This window comes from Aythya ferina (genome assembly GCF_964211825.1).
Source record: "Aythya ferina genome assembly, chromosome: Z".
NCBI lineage: Eukaryota > Metazoa > Chordata > Aves > Anseriformes > Anatidae > Aythya > Aythya ferina.
This window is the reverse complement of record NC_140299.1, coordinates 80,034,252-80,045,786: the sequence shown is the minus strand read 5'-3', so window position 1 is coordinate 80,045,786 and position 11,535 is coordinate 80,034,252. Positions and strand designations below refer to the sequence as shown.

Below are 11,535 nucleotides of genomic sequence, written 5' to 3'. Positions count from 1 at the left end.
CCAGTTTATTCTAGACACATAAGGTATGCAATAGAAATAAAATGCACAGAAGCACTCTACTTCTCATTATGCTTTTATTTCAGAATGTCTAACATAATTGTAAAGTCTGTTGAGTTTCTGGAAATATTATCACAAATTTTAAGTGATCCTTGGAAAGAAATTCTGTTGCTGTTTGAACAGAAAATACAAAGAGCTGCTGTGTAACATTTCAGAGCTGTAGCATTTATCTGAGCTGTAGCTAGGAAATTGAACCACCCCAAAGTCTCAGCCTCCCTAAATACAACAGAAAGAGCTCCACAACGCATGAGTTTGTTTATGAGGTGCCCACAGGCATACCTGGTAAGGCAGCCAGCTACAGTAACAGTATCCACCAATCTGTGCTAGATTAATTTTAAAGAATTTTGGGGGATATTTTAACTGGCTTCATATATTGAGGGATTTTTTTGTTTGAGTGTGTGTCCAATGGTGTTTTGTAGACTGTCTGATAGTTTTTTTTTTCTGGAGATCTTAATCTGCAGATATTAATCTAATAAATTGATCTGTTAATTAATACCTTTTATACCAAACACTGAAAACTGTAATACAAAATCCAAGGGCAAGATTCAAGGTGGTGAGAACTGACTCATATCATTCTGACCAAGAGGACCTTCAGCATCTAAACTGTGGATGACCTGGACTTCACTTCAAGTCTCTCTGCTTGAGTAGACAGTAGGAGAGGAGTAAGATTTGCGTGCTTTTGAGGCTCCTGATTTAGACATAGCTATCAAAATCCTTAAATATGTTCACTGATTCTATTTCAAAAACATTTACAGAAGGTATGATAATCCATCTCTTGAAAAGAAATTAAATTTGTCATGGAATTTTGTTTATAAGTACAGTCACTGATTGCACAGGATTGAAATCACTGTGATTAGGCATTTAAACATGCATTTATTTACTTTGGGTGTTGCAGTTGCAATAACTTACCATACAATGTTACAGAAAAAGCAAGTAGCATAGACATATTGATACAAATATAGATGTGGGTATAGATATAGATAATGAAAGTAGGTAAAATACATTTTGGAGACAGATCAATATTTTTTGCTGTCTTAAAACAGAATAACAATGGGGTCCTTTAATGTGATTAAGAGGAAATCACCACTTTTTCACTTAGAATGCTGTGACAAAATGTCACAAGTCTAAAAACAATTCATAGAGGGCAGAACATTTATCAGAAATAAAATATTTGTCAGAGATAAAGTGCCAGACTCAGTTGGCCTGAGCTTGGTCCAATTGGGAAATCCCAATATTTCCTGTTGGATATGTAGTTTAAATTCTTCACAGATGTCTTGCCAGCTTATTAAAGAAAGAAAATGGGAGGTGAGATTTACAGCGTGGAGACTATGCACAGGTATATAGGAACTAAAATATCCTACAGCTTACCCACCATAGCAATTTAATTTGAAAAATGCAGTTTTTAATCAAATAGAACAGCAGCTAGATTTATAGGTGGTGTGGAATGCTCTTAAGATTTTAAAGACACTCAAAGTTCATGGGGACAACACCCCGCTTTTATTTATTTTTTTTTCTCATGGAAAAGTGCAATTGACTTTAAATGAGTTCTTTGGCTGAGAAAATAACTTTTTAATACTTTATGTACAGCAATAAAGAAGAAATAGCTTTAGGCAGATCATATGGCAAGAACAAACAAACAAACTGTATTGCAATACCAAAAAGAAAAAAAAAAAGTTTTAAAAGTAGCAGAGAAATGAGATATAGTTCATCAATTAATATCCAGCAGTTATATGAGAACTTCATCAGAAAATTACTTTAAAACAAGGAGTTGAAGGAATCTAAGAATCTCAAGGCAAGAAGCAGGTTTCTGGTCTTGTGCATGTGCATGCACATTCTTCATGACAGCTAGCTGTCCCAAATGGTGACACTTAGTGTGATACACAGGGTGGAGACCTGGTGGCAACTACTTCTTCCTCTGCCATACTGTCACAACATGAGATTAATTGGAAGAATTCAATATAAGCATTCATTAGAAGAACCCAGAGTTCTTCATTTTGAGTTAAAGCCTGGAGAGACCAGAAAAATGTGATGGTGAGAGGTTTTTTGTAACAAGCTTTGGGTTCCATCGCTAGTTCAGTCACAGACCTGGTGAAGGAAAGCAACTTTTTGTCTCTTTCTTAATTTCTGCTTGAAAAAACAAACAAACAAACAAACAAAAAAATTGTATTTCCTTAGCTGTTTTGCAAAGAGGTGAGGAAGATTTAATTCTGAGGCAGATTAACAAATCTTCTAAAGTTTTTAGAGGGCAAAATTATATTTGAAAATGTTGTTTACTTTCATGTCTTTTGGTGTTTACAGGTAGAATTTCAGAGGCAGAGGCATCTAAATTAGTCTAAATTAGGTAACAAAGGACCAGAAAGAATGAAAGAAAGGATAAGTGTTTTTGTAGATTGGCATAGGAAATATATGAATTGTTACTAGGTTGCATATTGGGAAAAAAAAAAAAAAAGAAGAAAAAAAAAAAGAAAAGAAAAAGAAAAAAAATATTTCTAACGAGCATATAAATTAAAGTACTTCCTTTAGAAACATTCATAAATGACAGCAACAAAAACCTTTTATAACTGTAAATCTTGCATGATTCATCTGGAAAATTTCTGTTCAATATTTCTGCCTCCCTTTATGCCCTTGAGTAATAGAACATTTTTAATTTTTATGTTTTAATTGAAAAGGCTTCTTTGAAACTAGTTTTTATTTTATTTTATTTTATTTTATTTTATTTTTTATTTTTTTACTTCATTTCATTCCTTTCCATTTTCCTCCTTCATGAATATATTCTGGCTTTGCTTCTGTTCCTTCCAAACTGTTGTCCTGGTTCCATATGATAAGGCTGGTATCAACCCAACAGTGTCTTCAAGAGCCTCCCAGGAGATTGTCAAAGCAGAGCTACACTGTGCAGATGATGGGGTTTCCTGACTCCTCATAGAGTTGAAAGGATTGCCATTTATCCTTTCACCCTTTGATAGTCACTTCCTCATTTTCTTTGCTAATGCATTAAAACTGAAGGAGTTATCAGGAACTGTGCAGGAAAGGGCTGTATGATAATTTATTTTTATATAAATGCACACACATACACTGCCTCCTTTGTTTTTAATGCCAGACTGATCCTATAAGCTCAAAGCATATCTGAAGTGCTTTCCAAAGTCTACAAGCTGTCTTCTTTCTGAACAGCATGTTTCATATAATTAAGACACAAATGGTTTTGCTCCAAAGTTATTATGACTACTATGTACATCGTATCTGAATAAAACCCACAAAAGCAAAAACTGCAGAGTTCCCAGGCATAGACATATATGTGTTAACTGTTGACAGTCACCTTATTATTCACAGAGCTGCTGGTCTGTGGGGCATACCTGGTAGTCCACATACCTTGAACAAGCTTTCTGCACTTGCTTTCCTGTTCCTTATTCCTTTCAAGCTCGAACACAAGAGAAAAAATAGCACAGGGAGCTGTGAGAAAGCTCTTACTGGATCTGGTTAAACTCATAGGTGTGAAATATCAAATAGATCTGATCCATTTGATCACATAGGACTTTTTTTTTTTTTTTTTTTTCTTTTCAGATTTATGTGTTTTGATAGGTGGACAAGAATGGTACAGGGCATAATTTGTACAGGACATAATTTGTATAGTCTTTGGAAGTGGAGGAAAAATGCCAGAGACCAGAGAGAAACACAGACAAGTATCTTGTTGAAGCTGAGAGAACAAATAAATCAGCATGAGGAAGTGTCTTTGGACTAGCCACCAAGCGTGGTGTTGCAGCAGACTGGTGCGTTACCATCTGGGAGAGTTCAAACAGGCTGTAAATCCCAGGCCCTCCAGGCTGTGGGAAGCTGGCTTGGAGAATGACTTGTTTTGTTTCTTGGGAGGTAGAGCAGGGGCTGGCTAGCTGATGCTGTAAGCATTCCCTGCTGGCTGATCAACATCAGACAGAAGAGTTTTCTTAACCTCTAGCCAAAGATAAGGCCAAAATGACAAAACTGTTCAGAAGAGAGAGAAAGAGTTTGCTGAAATAAATGAGAGAACTGACAGAAGAATTTCATGCTAGCTACAAAGGACAACACCTACAGGCAAAGGAACAAAGATTTTTAACTTGATTGATGCTGGGCTATGTTGGACAGTGTAAGTCCTAAGGACAGCATTTTTAAAGGAACCTAGATTTTTGTGCCAAAGTGATAAGGGCACACTGTGTAGCTCCATGTAGGTTTCATGGCGCCTAAAAAAATCTAGCATCTAGCCCAGCAGGGCAAATCTGTGAAGGGGCTGGGCACAAAGACAAACTGAATGTGGATCCTTGGGCAGTATGAAGAATAATTTATACTAATTGTGTCTAAGGATGGAATAGGCAATGTAGATCCATGCAAATGAATTCAGCTGGTGACTGCCCCGGGGTAGCCATTAGGAGCTTTAGCCACCAAGAACCAAGACAGCCTATGCACAGCTTCCTTTTGAAGTCTGGCCACTGCCAATTCAGGAATGCCAGAGCCATCAAACCAGGAAGAGTGCAAGCAAAAGCACACAAGTTAGGCTTGATATGATGCCAATATTCATTGCAAAGTCTTCTTTTAGCTCTGTATCTCATTCAGAGTGTATTTGCTAAATTCATTTAATCTGTGCTCTCTGTATCTTTTAAGTAATGTTAAATTCTTCATGCTTCCACCAGAAATCAAAATCTGGATTTTGAAGTCATTTTAATTCTGATACTGTGACCTAGAGCTCTTTTTTTTTTTTTTTTTTTTTTTTTTTTTTTTTTTTTTTCCTGTGGCAGCTTCAGATTTTCACTAGACTAGGAAAATTAACCTCATACGTAGATTAAAGTATCTGGAAAGCTGTTATCTAGTTTTTCCCTTGATTCTCAAATCTCATAGGAAAGCAGCGATCATCTGCTCAGGATGAATTACTTGTCTCTGCAGGAGAGCAACTCAAGCAGCACTGTGTGAAATGGAGTCCTTTTCAATCCATCAGAGATCCTCACTCAGGTCTATCTTTCATCTGAGTGCGTTCTCCTACCAAGTCATTTCGCACTACGTGACCTGCTTATTAGGAGGCGTTGTGGCAGAGCAGAGATGTCAGAAGAAATTCAGAGAGGCAGGGATGCAGCAGGCTGAGTGTGACAGACAGCATCACTCCATGGGAAGGTGGACGTCAGTCACCGTGCAGCAGGAAGAGCTGTACAGCACCAGGAGATGACCAGCAATAACACATAACAAATAAGGGGGAGGCTGTGAGCAGATAGAGAGCTTTCCATGAATCTTTCTGACTTGCATCCACTTCTGCCGTGTGCTTGTCTTGCACTGATAGCACCTCATTGGGAGAGGGGACTTAATGTGAAGGACCACACAAGTGAATCCAAATGAAGCAGCAACATTGCAAAGCTGAATGTATGCAATGACCCCACCACAGCCCACCTGGCCATTTCTGGATTGAAATGTTTTGAGTGAGTAGTTTATGCTGCACACAGGGAAGTGTGCAAACAAAATTAGGTTCAAAATAAACAATCCAGCCTCCCCACACTGTTTTTCACAGTATTGTTGTCCACATTGCTGCCCAAGTGCTAAATGCTCGGTACTGCATCTTTGTTACTGGCTTTCTGACAAAGACAGCTTGTGAAAATGGACTGAAAATACTGAGTGGTTCTGACATAGGTGGTTTGAAAGCTTAGGTGCTTTTCTGTAAGTGGCATAATTTGCTGCTAATACAGTAATGGACACTGTCAGCTACAGAACCAGAGCAGACCTGCACTCTTATTTGAAAAAAAAAGAACAGGGAGTGCATAGTCAGTCTCTAATGCTGATGGTTTTACCAGGTTTCTTGCAGTCCTGCCTGATAGGTTACATCACATTAGCAATATGATGGCCATCACCATCCATAACAGTTTAGATACTTTTTTGTGCTAGATTGTAAGACTGAGATCCTCAGAAATCCTGCTCGATGATTCCTTCCCTTTCTGAGGCAGGAGGAGGATGTCTGTGCACCGCTTCTTGTAGGGCTTATGGAGCCAGAAGCCCCAGGCAGGAGCCCCCCACCCAAAACAGCGTGACAGTACCCGCTGGCAAGCAGAGAGTGGAAATCTGCTGTCAAAATCTGCAGTGTCAACAGGGTGTAGGCCCTGCCTGGGGTCTGGTCTCCTGCCGGAGATGTTCCTAGGAGCAGGGTGCCGATGTCCCCTCCATTTGGCTGTGTGCAGAGGGGCAGCAAGCACCCCCACCCGCGAGGACAGGAATCAGTGCTCTGGTTTGCTAATGGGTGCTTCCCGAAACGCCCCGTAGGATCTGCCTTGGTGTAATCAGCTCCAGATTTAGGAACGACTGCTTTTTCATGTTGAAACAAATGCATTCTCTGTACTGGGAACAGCAGGTTAGGGATGAGGAAATTAGATTAGGAAAGCAGGTAGCGGAGCAGAAAGAGCACATCGATCGAATCAGCAAATCCACAGCGAACTCATGATTACAGCCGGGCTGCCCGCTGCATGGCTGCCCAGACATCCCACCTGCTCTGGGGATTTGCAGGGTTTGCAAACAAGCATCAGCTTCATACAGGGACGTGGAAGCAGAAGCACATTGAAGCTGCCAGATGGGAGCAAGGTGCTCTGGCGGGACCATCCTGGCACTGCTGGGACTAATTTGTCCAAGCTTAGGGCCTGCTTTCCAGAATCAGTTTCCCTATGCATTTCTTAGCACTACTAGGGCCAATTCCCTGCAACATTGCCTCTACTGTCTTATCTATGTGATTTCTAAGTCCAGATGAGATGCTGAGTGCACATAGTCAACTCCTTGGCTGAACTGCTGCTGCTTCGCCCTAATCTCTGATATTCGACTAAAGTGATGCAAATTATTCTTTGAGAGTAATTTAAGAACCTCTACTTTCTCATGCAGTAGTCACTACTATGTTCTGATAGAAAAAAAAAAAATCAAATAAGTAAATATCTTTTACCCTATGATCAGCATTCATAGTATTTGTTATGGGCATAACAGGAATACACCATAAGTGCAGTAATTTATTGTTATGTTGCTAGCAATAGCTGTGCTGCATTTCCTGGGCTACAGGGCTGCAAAAAGCATCACTTCATAAAAGGAGAGCTTGGTCAACAGTAATGGCTAGGTTTTCAGACAGAAACATGTTTCTCAAGCTAAAAACAAGCTTTTAACTCCAGGCTTTTTTCTGACTGCCAGCTCCAAGGCTTGGCTGGTAACAGAGATGGTAAATATTCCACATTTTCATTATTAACTTGCAAGTATTTCTACCCTGCAATTAAGTGTCTCGCGTGTGTGTACTCTGCTTTTAAAGGAGATAAATGTAAAGTCTTTAATATCTGCTCCAGCATTTTGTTTGTTTCATTTCTGTTTTCTGTATTGTTTCAAATTATTTGGGAACTCAAACTTGCAGAGTTTTGGTTTTCTTTATAACCCCAGGAATATTTGTAATTTAGCTTTGTGCTGGAAGGAAACTCTTTACATGGGCTGATCGGCAATAAGCACCTCACTGCCCCTACTCTTGTGACATCTCTCCATCAGTTTTGCCCGCTGACACCTCCTGCCAACACAGATCCAGATCTGCCAGAATGCTGCACTGTGCCTCCTGCTTCCTTTGATTATTATTTCTCTTACAACATGATTTTCTTGTTTTCTGCATCATTTGCACTGTATCTTCCTGCCAGTCTTCCTTATGCTACCTTACTGCTTTAAGGGTTTGCCACTTTCAGGTTTCAGTGTGTTTGATTATAACATGGAAATCTTCCCCCTCCCCCTTCCCCCCCCTCCCCCCTCAGACTGTCCTGGTGCTTGCTGCCAAAAGGGATTTTAAGGCAAAAAGCTGGCAACCTCTGGCAGGTGATGGAGAGGTGGCCATCCATTCCAACTGGATTGGGAGCAAACTCCATAGCAAAAGTGTTTCCATAAATGCTTTAGTTTAAGTGTCGGGTTTATAGCCAGCTCATAAATTTCTAATTATAAATAGAAACTGATTTTTTTCCCTCCAGTCTAAATGGCACCTGAATGAATTTTAAATTATACAACCCCATCAAATTACAAAGCTAATTAAAGTGAGGCATCAAGGTTTTAATCATGCTACTTTTTTTTTTTTTTTTTCAGTGTTGTTAATGACAGTACATTAACTGGCTTCTAAGATGACACAAGAGCATTTTCCGTATTTATTTTATGTCACTTTGCTAGCTCATGAAATGCTGCTGTGGTAGTCTCCTTTGGATGAGTGTCTTCTGCACTTATCAAAACAACATTCACACAAATTGCAGTAATTCTGTCAAAATACTGAATTAATAGCTTGCATAAACTATCTTTTCTGTACTGCAAATGCACATAGGCACTAAGTTTTTATTCTGATTTGAACAGCATATTTCATGGAAGAATGAGGCTGTGCAGGTTATCAGAAAATTGCTGTGTGACCTGATGTAAATGCAGTAGGGATGTTGTCTCTGATGTTCTCTCTGACCAGCTGATCTCCCTTTTCCCTTCATTTCTGGTTATGTTTTGACTTGGATACATAACTTCTGGTGAGTAGGTGAGTGAAACTATGGCAATGATTTTGTTACCCCCTGCTTCCCATCTAGGTAAGCCTTGATCCTCCAGTTGGCTCTGTGAAGATGGGTCCCCAAACTCATCATATTCCTGGGGAAAAAAGAGATAAAATCCATACAAGGCTTTATGCAACCAGTAATTTTAATCACATCATAAACACTGGAACACTACAGTTTGCTATCTATTTTTCTGAACACTGAGTAATGTAGTTATATGCGATTCAGTGGTAGAGTAACTGAGAACATAAACACCCTATTTGAAACCCTGTTCATTTTACCTTAGCACAAAGATTTTAGAATTTATTTTCACTGAAGCTGGATAAAATATGGGAGATGAGACATTTCTGTGACTAGTTGAAAATGTAAGATCATAATCATTGCATGCTGGGCTCACCTTTGGGGGAAGCCAGTACACTTCATACTGAAGCCTGCACAGCATCTATATGATGTCAAATTTGCAGGCTTAGAGGGGGTAATACAGTGGCATGACTTCTGTTCTGTTCAGCAGAAGTTTGACAGAGTGCAGGCAGAAAGATAAGGCCTGGAAGAGATGGTAATTCACTAACCTTGCCCCGCCAGCCATTCCTGTCGGTAAACAAGACCTTGCTTCCCTTTAAACTTAACGAGGAGGACAGTCTGAGTTTGTTTCTGTCTGTGCATTACATACGACTTGATTGTGCTGATTTCCAGTTGTCCTTGGCAAAGACAAAAAGCTATTCAGGGACCTTTTCTGACCTGGAAGAAATGACTGCAGCTAAGTGGAGAAAGTACCTTATTTCCTACCTGCTCAACTGCAAAAGGGATCAAACACCACTAACACTTTTAAAACAGAAATTGCCATAAAGGCCAATAGAGCAAAACTAAACAAAATGCACAAAAACTTCCCCTGGCCTTGCTTTGTTGCACTGAAGCCAGAGTGGAGGACAGTACAAAATACAAGTCTCGTATTTTCTTCCCTTGCAAAATTTTAAACACATAAAATGTTTATATTTAACAGAATTCAGGAAGTGTTTGCACTTCAGACCTGTCAACCATTGCAAACAAACTAAGAGCAATGCCCTAGGAGTGCAGTTTTACTGCTTTTTCCCTTTTCCTATCCACTTTCCCACAAACACAGTTTCTCACCAACTTCACCCACCTTGTTTGCTCCTGAAAACATGTCAGCACTATAGCCTGTAATGTAATCCTTGGAAAATATCAAATATCCAAAAACTGAAAGCTCTGCACAGCCTGAGTCTCAAAAATCATCCAATTACTTAGGAAAAGCCAAGTATTTCAAATCGCAGATCAAACCCTCTTCAAAAAGTTGGCACACAATCAAAACCACTGCAAACACAAGAACAGAGAACGTGTCTTATTCAGGAATGACAAAACTGCAGCAGCACTTAGCAGGAATAATGGCTCAATTAATCATTGGGGTAAGGCGGCTGGCTCATGGAACAGGCAGCTGAAAACTGTTTACAAGAATATAATGCCCCCAACAATCAGCTAGTCATCAACAAAGGGCACCAGCCACATGTTGCAGCAGTCAGTCACAAATTTCTAACCCAATGATGAAACAAGAAATATGTCTTTAAGACTATTTTCCTTTATTTGGAGGGAACAACTGTTGATGGAAAGACCTTGTGGTCATCAGGACAGCACCTGGGTAAAATTTATAAGACGGAAAAACAAAATTTCCCATATAAAAATATATTAAATAAAATAAAGTAAGAAAAAATGAAAGAATAAAAAATCTAAAAAAAAAAAAAAAAAAAAAAAAGAAAAAGTTAAATAATCTGTACAAAATACATCTCTTCCTTCAGTTAATGTGATCTCCATGCACTCACTGGGCCTTTCTGAAACCCACTCAATCATGCGTCTTTTTTGCTCAGAATAAAGTTGGTCTCAGCATTATGTTTCAACAGTGAATCTGGTATCTGTTTGAAAGGTCTAATGTTTTCCTTCAAATTGTTATTCCTTGGGAGTTCTCACCTTGCTTTTTCTTGTTCTTTGTGCTCTGGTCCTGCTGGCAATCTCCCATCTGGCCTTCTCCTCCTCCCACTTCTTTCTCTGTTTAGTAAAGGTTTCTCACCACTGAGTCCAAGAAAAATCTACATAAAGCAGGTTAACGGTGGTGAAGTCCTCAGAGAACCTGAGAAAAAAAATATTACTTTATCTCAAGTTAAAGAAAGTTGTACCAGTAGGAATTCCTTTGCTTTATGAGCACTGTTCTGGTCATGGTGCAAAGGTTTATTAAGAAAAAAAAAAAAAGTCTTCCAGCATCATCCAAAGGTCATCCAGGCTGAGTTAATTTAATAATCACCTTTGGGAAATTTAATCTATTAACAGATTATTTTACTGAAAAGCCTTCATCCTTGTCTCTCCAAGGCTTCTTTTTGAGTTCTCTGCATGATAATTCTACAAAAGAAAACTAGAGTAAAAAATATGCTGTATGTGTCGACAGATCATGCATTATACATGGCAAAAAATAACATTAAATTATGTTATCTTTCCTTAACTGAAGGACTGTTATTCTATCATGGGGCAAGAGACTGCTTAATTCCAAATTAAGAGAACCTTTTTAGTGCAAATGTATTTTCCATCTACAGCTGGTCTTTATCAATCTAACTGAAGCCAAACCACATAACCCTGTACAGACCTGCAAATTTGGTTTGAATAATTAACTGCAGCAGAGGATGACCCTGTGTTACAGTGACTGCAGTCACGAAGTGAAAAAGTTCATAATAATAATTCATAAACAGTTTAGGGAGATTTGATTTCCTGCCAGGGCTGCGCATGGAGAGGAGAAGAGGCTCTGAGTTCCCTGCGCCAGCCTCACAACCGTGGAAATTGGGTCAGGACAGCACTCAGAAGAGCACTCTGAGGCAGGACCTGCTATTCTTGAAACTGTGTCTCTCATGCATATTGCAGGTAAACAATCTCTGACTTCACTAGAAATGACAACGCT

General features: G+C 39.2%; 1 long non-coding RNA gene across 1 annotated transcript; it reads right to left on the bottom strand.

Moving 5' to 3' along the window:
• Nucleotides 1-8,088: 8,088 nt before the first annotated feature.
• Nucleotides 8,089-10,763, bottom strand: LOC311426585. Its single transcript, XR_014686883.1, has 3 exons — nucleotides 10,560-10,763; nucleotides 9,152-9,320; nucleotides 8,089-8,676 (listed from the first exon to the last, which is right to left on the bottom strand). It is a non-coding gene; the product is annotated as an uncharacterized lncRNA (long non-coding RNA).
• Nucleotides 10,764-11,535: the final 772 nt, after the last annotated feature.